Source organism: Rhinolophus sinicus, linkage group LG10, assembly GCF_036562045.2.
Source record: "Rhinolophus sinicus isolate RSC01 linkage group LG10, ASM3656204v1, whole genome shotgun sequence".
Lineage (NCBI taxonomy): Eukaryota > Metazoa > Chordata > Mammalia > Chiroptera > Rhinolophidae > Rhinolophus > Rhinolophus sinicus.
This window is the reverse complement of record NC_133759.1, coordinates 20,847,527-20,861,918: the sequence shown is the minus strand read 5'-3', so window position 1 is coordinate 20,861,918 and position 14,392 is coordinate 20,847,527. Positions and strand designations below refer to the sequence as shown.

General features: G+C 34.4%; 1 protein-coding gene and 1 pseudogene across 3 annotated transcripts in view; both read left to right on the top strand.

Annotated features, from left to right (window-relative positions):
* The window catches only part of ZCWPW2 (zinc finger CW-type and PWWP domain containing 2), a 123,530-nt gene that overhangs the window by 1,750 nt on the left and 107,388 nt on the right, over positions 1–14,392 (top strand). The window lies entirely within an intron of this gene.
* The window catches only part of LOC109454520 (SIN3-HDAC complex-associated factor), a 16,162-nt pseudogene extending 1,770 nt beyond the window's left edge, over positions 1–14,392 (top strand).

The following is a 14,392-nucleotide window of genomic DNA, read 5'->3' as shown; positions in this document are numbered from 1 at the left end:
TTATAAGCATTCGTTAAAATTTTATTACAATCTTGCTACAAAGGAAAAGGCCTGTGGTAAGTCAATTAAAAGATACAGTCTTGATAGGGACATATGGGAAAAGAAAATGGTTCGATAATGATCATTAACGTAGATAAAATAAAAGAATTTTGGGGTCACTAAGACTCTTAAAAATATAGTCAGTTGCTTAGGTGAGTGAATGGTTTCACAGAGCAAGTCTTAATTCCATTAAAGTTTATTGGAATTCTGCTTAGGCATTTTTTCAGGAATGTTCATTTCATCCCAAGAGGAAGTTGTGAAGTACAATCATCCAAAAAATTTTATCCCAGGCCAAGTTTGGTAAAAATGTTATAAACCATTATTACGTTTGTATAACTGCAATTGCACTTTGAAATGTTTGAAACAGTTCACCACTTTAGAAATATATGCTTGTTACAGAATGGCCATTTGGATTGAATAAGACACTCTTGACACAAGGCACTTTTTTAGGTGTGCTGTTTACAGGTTGTAAATAAAAAAAATAAACAGGTACTACAAGAGATTCTCCCCTTCTGGTTCCCACCTCCATCCATCCCCTCACCAAGGTCCTGATGTTTTCTGTCAGAGACAGGGCTCCTGAAGAAATTATACTGGCTTCAGCTGCGTTCCCTTTTTCCTAGGTAGGTTGGATTTCAAAGCAATATCTGAATGAAGAGTATGGACCTTGGCACAACTCCTGACTGCCTTAGCCTGCTCCTCTTATTTTTAGGCATTAATGAATTTTTAGAGCTTCTTCAAATCTTACTTTTAATTAGGCAGCATGTAAAAAAATGATAAAAGTGGTTTGTTTTTTTAATGGGAGCCATGTATTTCTCAGCTGTGGTGAATATACACAGTTAGAGGAAACAGGAACAATGCACCTTTTGGGGAAACATTTTAAAGTGAATTTCTGGCTAGGGATCATGTTTTCTGTTTCTTTGTCCTGTATGTTGTGAGCACTGTCTCTATGGTAGACCCTTACTAGGTGTGGCTCTTCAGTGTCAGTAGAACAGACTTAACATGTAAAAATCTTGAAGGTGAAATAGCAGTGTCTTTTCATATGAATATCAGCTTCAATGTCATTTCATTAGTATTGTTTTAAGAGCACTCTTCCTCTGTTCTCCCCCATATATCACATGTCCAAGTTAGAGCTTTAGAGTAAGGAAATGGTTTTAGTGGCAAAGATATAGAGCGGATTCAAAAATACTACCAAAAATGAAAAACCTGGTATCTGGGCATGCAGTCTGTCTTCCCTCTATCCTCCCAAATGTCATCACACCTCCCCGCCCCTCCAAAATCCACACGTACGCAGAAGGTTGTGAACTACTTGGTCAAAGTTCATGACATCTGTGACAGTGTGTGTATCCTGAAGCCGCAGTCTTCAGTCCTGGCAACACATGTTCCCAGCACTTAACCTTGGAAGGTACATGAAGGCTTTTAGGGAATTATGCAAAGGATAGTTTAAGGACATTAATTCTCAGCTTGTCAACTTACATGTTTTTGCTAAAATTGATCTCAGCATGTTCCTGAACCAGACACTTCTGTTTGCTCTTTGGTAATTGTCTCTCTTCCACTCGACAAATAAAGCAATACTTTTAATTAACCTAAATCTTGTTTAGGAGGTGAATGATTCTAATGACTGGGTGGCTAAATTTTTTGCAAGAATGGAAATTTCCAATGGCTTTCAAAAATACTGCAGAACTCAATTGAGTTATCAGCTGATAATTAAAAAATCATTTTTGATGATATACCCTTATGTGATTTTTGGTACACAGCTTAGTAGTTGAAATGAATGATTATTGGTATAACCAGAAATCCTTTCTTTCCCAAATACTTGGAATGAAAAAATATAAAATATAAGAATAGAATTAACCTGAACTCTATTTTTTTCTAACAATAATACTCATCTGGATACATGACCTAAATGGCGGTGGGGAGGTGGAGAAGGCCCTATCCATTTCTTTATGAGATGTATTTCCAATAAAAGCTGGTTTTTGATATTTTAAAATGATCATACTTTGCAATATGTTTGTTAATTGATCAGTAGGGTTCTTAATGATAACACTAAAGAAAATTTTTTTAGAACTTATGTTCTCAAGAACTTTAAAATATACTTTCTGTTGCAGGGAAATGTGATAGGCTGATCAATTAAAAATATTTTCAATCACTAAAATATGTTGGGATAAATCATGTGGGAAAGTAAGGTAAAACTATGAATTCAAAGAGAAAAGGAATGATTCCAAGTTCCTAACTAGAAAGGAGAGCTTGTTCCTGTGCTTTTTAAATGGATAGATGATAGTGGATATCAAATTACTTACTGCATTTACATTTCACTTTAAATATATATATATATATATATATATATATATATATATATATATATTATTGTCTCTAGCAGCTAGCTTTGTGCTGATCATATAATCTACTTCATAATAACTTTTTGACTTGAAGTGCTTTGTAGTAAGTTAGTAGGAATTAGCTCCTGACAGAGCTTTCATTAAAACAAAACAAAACATGAATGTCATAATTGTATGCACAGTAACTAGATGCAGTGATTTTCTTTTGGAAACATGTAGGCAAAGAAAAAAATTAGTAGTCCTAGAGAGCCCTTGATATGAAGAGTAGGGAGAAGAAATAGGAGAATAGCAACAGAGAATCCAGGATGGGGTTGATAGATTGTACAGAGACAGAAGATCCAGTAAAGGAAATCCTGTACTTATTAAATGAAGTAAGAACAACTCTCCGCTGAGGTCTGACAGTTATACCTTTGCTATTTGAGATATGAAATAATTTATTCAAAATTTAACAAATATTTATTTAGCACCTACCATGTGCCAGACATAGTTTTAGGCACTGCCATGAAACAGGCAATGGCTTTTTAATGTATAAGGAAGGAAAATCTATTACAGAGAAATCAGTCACATTTCACAAAGACCTAAGTGAAATTTAACAACATGACAAGAAATTCCCTCCCGTTAATTTTTTGGTGACAGTTTTTATATGTGTCTATGAAAAAAATAAACTTTCCCATTTAAAATGAGATGAAGAAATAATTCTGAGACTTTACTGTACATTGTAGAAACCATGAAGACAAAGTTAACTCTTCAGAGGGAGGACATTTTATAAAGCTACCAAGCAAACGATAATTAAGAGATGACATTAAACTTCAGTAAGATCTATGGAAAGAAATTAAACTAGATTTTTCAAATAGATCATGTAGCAAAGAAGAGGGAAAATTTCCATACCCATTGCACAACTCACAATATCGTTAAATTGATTCTTGAAAGTCCAAAAAAAAAATTTTTTTTTATTCACTGATAGTATTTGCTTAATCATTTTTTTTCTTGACAATCATTTTATCAATCAATCCCTTTTGGTTTGAATATCCCTCCTTTTCACCCCATAGCCAACCTGTTCACCTGTTTTATGGGTTACTACCCCTTAGGTATCTTCCCAGTCCTGTTTCATAGTCCCTATAGTGCGACAATTTCTTCTCTGTACTATTTAATAGTTTCCTCTAATTAGTTTTCTCCTTTTGTTTTTTGGCATTCAACTTATCATTTATAGGGATATCTAAATGCTCTTTAAAAAATGTAAATCATACCATTGTATTTCTCCTCTTAAGCTCCTGAAATGACTCCTTAGCAGGTTTTAAAAAGGCCATTTTTAATCTAGCCCAGCCTACTTCTCCACTAGCTCCTATAAACACTGCTAATTTAGGCACTGGAATTGGATATTTTTACTCATTTATAAAGTTCTCATTCAGTTGACCCTCATTATTTTATGATATTTACATTTTTACGTTATTATTGGCACTTTTTACAAATATAAAAATTCTCAGAGAAATTGGTGTATCCCTCCCCCAAAATTCTCCATCCGTTTGAGAATTAAGGGCTCGACTTCTCACTTAATTGTCCTAAAGTGACATCATATTTAGAAGAAAACCCTATATCTTCAGATAATAGACACCATCAGAATAAATTGAGTTGTGTCTTTTTTTGGAATATGTGCTAGAAAGGTATTATCACTATTTCCACACCAAGTGTTTCCTAGTGGAAGTCAAAGCTGTATGTTCCCTTTGTGCCTGGAATATAAAGTTCTTTTTTCCAAAGATCACCTTAAACTAGCATCAAATTCTCAGTTCTAAATAGTCATCGTGAATTGTATTGCTACCTATATATCAATGGCAGAAGTCTTAAGAGAAGTTCTTACCTTATCTCATCCCATCAATCCTTTTTCTAGAATAATCCAAATTTTAGGTTTGAAAAGTGTTTCTTTTATACTGAAAGAAACTGAAAGTGTTTATATTATACTGAAAGAAATATATTTATTATCTGTTTGATATATTTATTATCTGAAATGAGTTACTATGGTGCAAATACCTGTGTTAGAGGACAAATAAGTTTAATAATCAGAGATAAGGCAAAACTGTAACTACCTGGAAACACTTAACAGTACATTGAGGAAATCATTGGTATATTAAACATAGTAACTGAATTGATTGCTGAAAACTAAGAAATTTACAAGCCAGGTTATCCTTTACTTTTATTGTTTTTCAGTTTTGATTTTTAATACTGTTTAAGACGGCAAGTGGAAATGAAATGACCAGATTTACACCAAATTTTGTGTTTTAACCTGGGAATTTATTAGGAACAGAAATATGATTTATATTAATAACATTTACATTCATTAAAAATGTAATTATTTTTGATATTGAGTATTTTATTCACTAATTTGAATATTGTTTTGGTCAATATATTTTATAAAGGTATGAAACATTATTAGTACAGAAAATTTAAAAGAATGAAAAGTTGTTTGTTTCTACAACTAGGCAGAGGACATCTGTGATTTTCCAGGCAGAGCAAACTCACTTAAAAAATATACATATGGGTATCTTTGATTTAGGTGGAAAAATAATATCTTGGGTTGAGGAAAAGGCCTAGGGAAAACTTTTGTGCATCTTGATACTAAGCGAATTACCAAAATATACATAATTCTTGCTTTCTAAAACTAAAGCAACAACAAAAATCTTTAAAAATTTTATAAATGACTTTCATCTTTACAAAAAATGAGAGGTTTATTCACTTCTTTTCAGATGAGAAATAATATACAATAAGGAAATTGTCAACTATAAGTTATAGCACATATTTATATGATGTGTTTATGAAACGTTCCTTTAGTTGAGTTAGTGAAAGTGTACTTTTCCCCTCTACAGCCTAGATTATATCAGTTCCAAGTTTCGTTTTTGCTGAAAAGTTATAACATTTTTAAATATTGATTTTAATGTATAATGTTGTCAATCAAGAGTAATATTAGACCTTCTAATGATGTTTTAATAAACATTTTTAGGAAAAACAGACTTAATTGACATTCATTTTATTACTTCACACAATGCAGGGTGATATATTTAAAACCGAATATATCAGTATTATATTGAATATGCATCGACTCGTCAAACAAAGATTGTTATTGCAAAATAAAAAATATGCTGATTATAAGAGATCTGTGGAAAATAGCAAAGGATAAGAAGATGTTGATCATGAATAAACTAAAGTAGAAAGTAGCCTGACATTAGCAGGAGACAGAAGACTTATAGAAAAAAAGTATTACTTCTACCAGAGGATAAAAAAAATTATGTATGCATCTAGTAAAACAGCTTCAGAATACATGAACTAAAACTAGGCAGAACTAAGAGACAAACCCACAATACTGGAATATTTTTTAAACATGCCTTCACTAACATAAAATAAAAACAGAAAAAATACATTAAGGAAATGCATGATTCAGATTAAAATTATTGACCATACCCATTAGGATGGCTATTATAAAAAGCAAAATGGAAAATATCCAGGTTAAAATTAATATGGAATCTCAACGGACCCTGAATAACCCTAACAATCTTGAAAAAGAAGAGCAAAGCTGGAATAAAGCTGCAGGCTTCACATTTGCTGACCTCAAAACATATTACAAAGCTACAAAAGCAAAACAGTACTGTACTGGCCCAAAGGCATCCATATGGACCAATGGAATGGAATAGAGGGCCTAGAGGACCCAACAGATCTTCACATATATGGCCAAGGGATTGTCAACAAAGGTGCCAAGAAATGGGGAAGAAATGGCCAAGAAAGGTGCCATTCAATGGGGAAAGGGCAATCTTTTTAACAAATGGCGTAGGGAAAATCGAATATCCGTATGCAAAGAGTGAAGTTGAATCCTTACCTCACCATATACAAAAATTAAGTCAGTGAATCAAAGACCTAAATGTAAGGGCTAAAACTAAAATGCTCTTAGAGGAAAAGTAGGGAGAAAGCTTCATGACATTGGATTTGGCAATGATTTCTTGAATATGACACCGAAAGCATAGGCAACCAAAGGGAAAAAAGTAGGTAACTAAAGGACTGTAAGCCAATTACTAATAAAATACCAAAACTGTGTGTGTGTGTGTGTGTGTGTGTGTGTATGTATATATATATATATACACACACACACACACACACACATATATATATAGTGACTCCAATATTGGAACAATATTGTGATCTTTACTTTGAATTTCATTAGAACTGTCTAAATACATAATTGAGTAAATAAAGAATATAAAATTTAGGTTCAAAACTAAAATTATTCCAATATTTAAATAGTGTAGATGTTTAATGACATGGGAAAATATTCACAACATATTGTTAAGAAAGCAAATTGTCAAGTTCTGTTCAGGATTACAGACATGTTTTTCTTCTATTAAAATTACAGTTAAAAAGTAAAATACACACACACACAGACACACACAGAAAAAGAAAGGATTGAGGAATCATCAGTTGACAAAGGATTTATACAAATATTCTGAGAGAAACTGGGTATGAATGTGTTGTCAAAGTGGAGCCCAGGAAACTTGAGCACAGAATGTGCTGGAGAGGTATCCACATTGGAGATGGGACTGAATCTTCCCGGAAAGATCATGGCAAAGCTCTGAAGCCTCTAAATGGAAGATGAAGGATGAATATGAGATTTTTGGAGGTAACTTATGAAACTATTGTGCCTCCTTGCTTTCCCAATCTCATGCAGAAAGGAAGACAGGCAGTACAGTGTTTCCTCCCAGGCCAGAAGAGGAGAGGACCCTCTCTAAAGAAATTAAGAAGAAAATTAGAAAACTGGGAAAGACCTTCAGTTTGTTTCTTTCCAGGATAAGAATTCCAACTTACTCCTATTCTCAGTGTGTCTTGTTTACTTTGTGAATTTAGATATCATATGTTGAAAAAGTGTGCTTTCAGTTTTCGATTATGCAATTTTAAAATTACTTCCATTTTCACATTCTCATTTGAAAACTCTTCAATAATAGGTTCCTTTTCTTAAAATTTGTATAGTGATCTTGAAACAATAATTATGTAGTTACTAGAACCCAAAGTAAGAAAGTTATCACTCTTTATTAGAATTATGACATATTTCTGAAATGAAGAAAATAAACGACAATGTTATAAACCATTTTGAATAACAAGTTGAAATTCTCTAATTAGATAGATTAGCTTGAGATTCTGTTTTTGTGTCTTGTGATTTAAAGGTTGACCACTGTCAACCTAATTAAAGATTTGTTCTTCCACAACATCAGTGGAACAAAATTTTATCTTCAAATCAACCATTTGACTTCATGCTAATATAGCTTAGATAAAGGTCAGTTGAGAATGGGTATATGTACAAAGAAATAATTAAGCCAGTCTGAAATTAATACTCACCTTTTTCAACAGATATAATTCTAATCCGTTTATAATACTGTTTCATTTGGCAGTCTGAAGAGCTTAATTTTAATTATCTGTGTTGGATCATTTGTTTTATTCTTACAAGTCTCAGTATACTGAATAAACTGGGGATACTTGCAGCCTTCTTGTATAGGCCTAAAGCATATAGGTGGATTACTAAGTTTTTAAATTGACATTTAGCACAATTACAAGATTTCTAATTATTAATGTTTCCCTTGGAAAATTTTAAAGCAGAAAGATATAATTGCTGTAAAAGATACCAGCCTTCAAATATGCCAGTAAGATGTTTCTTTCCATTCCACTTTCATTGCTGATTTTGGATGAAATCCATCAGTTATCTTCATTATTAAAACAACAAAAGGAAGAAAATATTAAGCCTTTTAGAGCATTTAAGCTAGAAGCTGCTCAGCGATACCTACATAAACTAGTTTCTGAATGATAAAGATAAATTACAATTTTGCACAGATAATAGGTTCTTAAAACATTTCTGTTGAATTGTTACAGTCTAAGGTTGACATATAGGCACTGTTACTTAGGTAAATGAATAAGCAATCAATGTTATATCAGAAAGATGATTTATGATAAATGCATTTTAAAGTATAGAAGCAAACTATTTGTTAAGTTGAGCACTTGAGAAAAATCATGAAGGAAAGACAATAATTAATGCTCTCATTTTGCATTGGTTTCTGCATATTTTAATTTTCTTATCTAACTACAAATATAACTCACTTAAAAGCAGTTTAGGAAGGAAATCAAACATTTGTTATATGTCTTTGGTGTACCAGGCACTGAAATGGTTCTTTTTCATTTAATCATTAAATCCATCCTATGAATTAAATGTTATTACCATCAACATGTATGATAAAGTGATGTTTAGATCATTTAACTGACTTGCCTTCATTTAAAAATCTTGTAGGAAATTGAGCCAGAATTTAAATCTAGAGCAACAGATATTCAATGGATATTCATAGCTATCCTGATTGTTACATATTTTGAATATCAACTCTGCCTAGGTCAGTCTAACTCTGAAGCTAATATTTCCATTATTTCATAATGTTATAAATATTCATTCAATGCTTCCTTTTGGCAAATATTTTTAAATGCTCGGGATACAGTAGTTAATAAGATAGATATGAACCTTTCCCTCAATGCATTTTCCTGTCTTGTAGAGGACTTCATTAAATAAACTATCATACAATGTGTTGAGTAGAATGTAGAGGGAGTAGACACTACTGGGGTGCATAGTAGGGGCGTTGACCCCTACTTGTCATTTTTCAGATTGACTTAGACATCACCTATCCTAAGTACGTGACATCCCCTACCTGAAGTCTCGGGCGTGCCTGAGATGCTTCCATAGTGTTTCCTATTTGTCTCATAGTAGTACTTACCATTACTTGAGGCGAGGGATGCTGTCTTTGCCCTGACATTATGACTGGCTCATAGCAAACCTGCAAGAAGTATTAATATTTAGAACACTGAAAACAGAATCAAGGTCTGAAACTGCAGCAAATAAGTGTGAACAGCTTTAGATAAGCTTTTAGTTTAGGCATTGACATGAGAAGTAATGGAGATTTTCTTGTCATGTAGGAGGAAAGTTTATCTTTTGAGAATGAGGAAGATGGCCTGAGATTTATAAAGGTTTTGAATAATCACTGTAAGGATGCAAAAGGAAGGAGAAAGAATACATAAAAAGCATAGCCTTAAAGATGTGCTACAGGCTCATCTGAGTTTGGAGTCTGAATTTGTGGTACCAGTAGGCATGACTACATAATTTTCTGCAAGAATCAATAGCTCAGATGCAAGAGATCAGGGACCAATCCTATATTTGTTAGGAATGCTTTTTGCCTCAAGTAATTGGAAAGATAACAAATAGTGATTGAAACAAGAAGGGTTTTTTTCTCCCATATCCAGAGGAGAAGATATATAGAATAAGGGAAAGATTCCCAAAGTGAAAAACAAACAAACAAACAGTGCTCATATTATGATGAGTTCTTGCCTGCATATCAGCAATTGGAAATGGTTTATCTTTGTGTGTTTTTTTAAATCTTGTTCTGTGCAATAAATACTTTTTATATTAACATTGATCATTGAAATAAAGTTTAGAAGGAAAATATCTGTTCTATTTTCGAAACATTTTGTGTTTTATGCTGAATGTTACAAACACCAGACAACACTCAAACATCATTAAGGAACCCAGCCATAAAAAGAAATGACTGTACACTTTAAGTGGGTGGCTTTTATCGTATGTGAATTATATATCAATAAAGTTGTGAAAGGAAAAGAAATGAAGAGAAAAAATGGAAACTCCCCCCCCACTCCCCCTAAATGTAGCAAAACTTAAAGAACAGAAAAATTTGACCATTTGTAGTGCAAGCTAATATATCTTAGAAAGTGGCTTTCTGGTTTGTGTGTGTGTGTGTGGGGGGGGCTAAGGGGTGGAGGGAAAGGTGAGTTGTAATGGATTAAGGCCTAATCTGCCAAAATTATTAAATAAATTAAGTTTATTTTTTTTATACCAGGCTCCCTCTCCTCAATCACCGGTATAATATGTCATAACTTGCTCTGATCCCCACAGTGCTTTCCAGGTTGCTCTTTTCTCTGCATTTCTCTCCTCTGCATTCTTGGGCGGGGTGGGGGAGGGGTGGAGGGGTGAGGAAGGAACTACTCAAAGACTTACCTAAAATTGTTTAGTCTGTTTCCTTACGTCATAATTACACTTCCTTGGGCTCCGATCAGGATTTCATCTCCACCACTAACCTAACATTGCTCTCAGATCATCATTGACTTCCGTGTTTAAATTCAAGGGCAGCGTCTCTCTCCTCGTCACAGAAATTCAGTTGTGAGCAACATCTAACACCATCAACCCTTCTGTCTTTCTGGAAACATAAATGTCACCAACTTTGATCCAGTTACTTAGACTGAACATTTAGTAGTCAGTCTTGATTCTTACCTTTTCCTTATTCCTTGTGTGCAATGTATCAGTGAGTCCTACTCAGTCTTCCTCTAAAACATATATGGGATCAGTCCAGTTTTCTTTAGAGCCCTATGTCCACTCAAGGCCAAAACATCATCTCTTTCCTCAAATCTATTCTTTACACTGTAACATAATATATATTTTAAAATATATGTTATGTTGATCTATACCATGTATAAAAAAACAAACAAAATTATAGACGAACTCACAAATTATCTCAAAATATACACTGTATAACCACATTCAGGGTAAGGATGACTCTCTTCCCCTTGCTCATTACCTGTCATGGTTGTCAGGACTTTACAAGACCATTGCCGGCCCCGCAGAAGCTACGTCATGGCCCCTCTCAGTTACTATATTCCTTTGACCCAAAGCTAACTACTGTCCTAACTCAACATGACAAATTAGTTCCATTTGTTATAAAACTTTATATAAATGGAATCATATAATGTGTATTTTTTTATGTCTGGTTTCTTTCATTGAATATGTTTCTGAGATTCACTCCAGTTGTGTGTAGCAGGAGTTTGTTCATTTTTATTACTATATATTATTTCACTCTTTGAGTATACCACATTTCATTTTTCTGTTCTACAGAAAAAAATATAGATATTTGAGTTGTTTACAGTTTTGGCCATAAATGTTCCTGTACATATTTATTAACATGTATATGTATAGATATAGATATAGATTTTAGATATGGATATTTATGTCATGTATATACCTGGAAGTGACCACGTTCAAATTTAGTGAATAATGAAAAGCAAATTTGCCAGTGGTGATACCAGGTGGTAACCTAACCAGCTGTGTATGAGAATCCCAGTTTGTTTATATCCTTGCCATCACTTGGTATTGTCAGTCTTTTTAACATTGGTTTTGCTGGTAGGAGTATAGTGGTATCTCATGGTAGCTTTAATTTGGGCATTTTCTTTAAGGAAGGATTTAAGTTTGAGGAGCTTTTCATGTTTATTGGTCATTTGGATTGCCTCTTTCGTGAAGTACCTGTTCAAGTCTCTTGGAGATATATATATATACATATATACATGTTTTTAATTGAATTCTCTGATTTTTTTTTTCTATTTGGTGGTAGATCTGGACAAGAAATCTTCCCTGCACTTATTAGCTGCCACACTGGCCTAATTTTTGTCCTTCAAATAGGCCAACATTTTCCTTTTTTTAAGGTGTTTAGGGGCTGTGGTTTCAATTTTCAAGTCTGTGCTCTAATGTCTTCTTTCCATACAAACTTTCCTTGACCATATCCTCACCTTGCACAACATACACATCTTCCTGTCATACCATCCTGTTTATTATTTTACAAGTCAGTAATAAAAAGCATGTAACCAATTTAAAAATTGGCAAACGACATTTCTGCTTTGAGAAATAGACATTTCTCCAAAGAAAATACATGAATGGCCAAAAAACACATGGAAAGATATTCAGCCTCATTAGCATAATATCCCAATCTCCACTGGTTTCAATCATAGCCAGTAAAAAGAGAGATAAACCTTAAACCAGTCTAATTATATTCACCACAGACCTCCTCTTTCAGACTAGGAAAAACATTATCTCGAACAACTAGTGATCTTTGAAGTCTGGATTTAAATAGTTTTTCAGCCTGTAACTCCCCAAGAGAGTACCTCCATTTAGTGAAATCATATAATGCTGCCTAAATCTGGTTTATCTAATCTTGAGCCCTGCATTCCCACCTAGAAATCATTTTCTTTATGCCTTAAAGTAATTCTCACAGAAACATAACTTGTGAAAGGTTGGTACCCATCCTCCTGGATGGTTATGGTGAAGATTAATTTGTCACTTTGCTTTAGGGTAATGATTTAATCTGAGGTAGAGTTGAATATTTTACCATTGATCCAAATTCCCATCTGGTAGTCCTTCAAATATAGCTCAAGTTTAAAGCTTTCTTATTCCTGTTCCAATAGGCTAGCTCAGTGTCACATTAAAAAACACAAATTCTATTTTTCAAGGCATTGGACATTAATTTGAGTCTTTATGAGGGCTTTTGAAGAGGTGGCAGAGAAGGAAATCCTTCGTTTAATACTAAATAAACTTCTAAAAATCCTCTTTACCCATCTGTCTTCCCCAAAGTTTAAAATCGTGCAGGAATTGTTTGCCTCTTTTCCTCAAAACTCATTTAAAAAATTGACCTGTCACTTCCATACTTCATTCCTTCTTTCTTCTATCTCTCCCAAATCTAGTCTTACAATGCCTTCATGTTTTTTCTTCTCTAAAGAACATTCTGAGTTTCTCCCTGTCTGCATTTTTACCTACTGGCCAACTAAGTCTTCAGGAACAAATGAAAACTCTTAGAAATATGAACTGAGGAGAGAAAGATGAAGCTGTATTTTCAGCCTTGCTGTCCCTAGCCAATATGCATATGCCCACCACGGGTATAGGATGCATTTAGATACTAAGCATTCTTCATTCTTGTAAGGCCCATTTACCTCATCCACAGCCATGGATGCTCCCACTTTCTTAGGCTTTTGAAGCTTTGCTGTGTGCTGTTTCTTTGTTAAAAGTAAAAAATTCTTCTGGAGATCCACAAGAGACAATCTTCCAAGATAAGATATTTGAGGAAGGAGGGACTGGATGTGGGGTCGGGGGATGGCCTGGTGTACACACCACATCTCAGACATGTTCCTGAGTGTGGAATGGCTGCTTTTGGAAGACTGTTTCTGGAAGCAAAGATGTTTAGTTTTATAAGCCAAAGATGTCCTGAAGCATAGAGGGCTGCTGTGTTTGCAGAGCGGGGTTCCCTAATTCTCAGTTTACTGGCAGCGAGTGATGAAGAACTTCTGAAGGGTGAGACTTCTTCAGAAGACATCTGCAGTGGCTGAGTACTACTTGTGAAAAGATAGAAAACGCTGCTGGCAGGATAAAAAATAAAACCGAAACCTGGAATCATATGGTAGATACAAGGGCAAGACCCAGTTTAAACTATACTGAAATCAAGAAAGTGAAAACTTTATCTGGAAACAGGACAAAGAAGCAACCAGAGCAGTAAACTGCAGGAAGAATTCCAATCTCATGATTCTGTTGCGGATGGTACCACCTCAGGATTTTTCCAGCCCTGCCTCCTACTTGCAGTTACCTGTCAGTTGATGTCTCAGATCTGGAGATGGCTTCTGGTTCTAAAAAAATACCTATCTTTTTCTGTTTAATCTCATGTGTTGGAAAAGGCAGAAAATATGTTGTGGATTGATCTGTAAAAGGCATTTTGGGGAGGTCCTCCTTGACACACACCTATTTAAGCCTTGCTGCAGCAGGAAGGAAGCGGTGTCTGAGAGGCTGACGGGGCAGAGCCAGAGCCTCTACCCATCTCCACCGAGGAGGCGGTGACCGAGGTTTATGTAGAACGGGAACAAAAAGCTATTTAAATTTTGGAAAGACGAAAGTGGCTATATTAATTTGCTAGGGCTGCCATAACAAAGTATTACAGATGAAGTGGCTTAAGCAACAGAAATTTATTTTCTAACCGTTCTGGAGGCTTGAAGTCAAATCATGGTTTCCTCAGGGTTGGTTCCTTCTAAGATCTGTTCCAGGCCTCTCTCCTAGGCTTATAGATGGTTTTCTTCTCCCTGTGTCTTCACATCATCTTTCCTATGCAGGCTTCTGTGTCCAAATGTCCTCTTCTGAT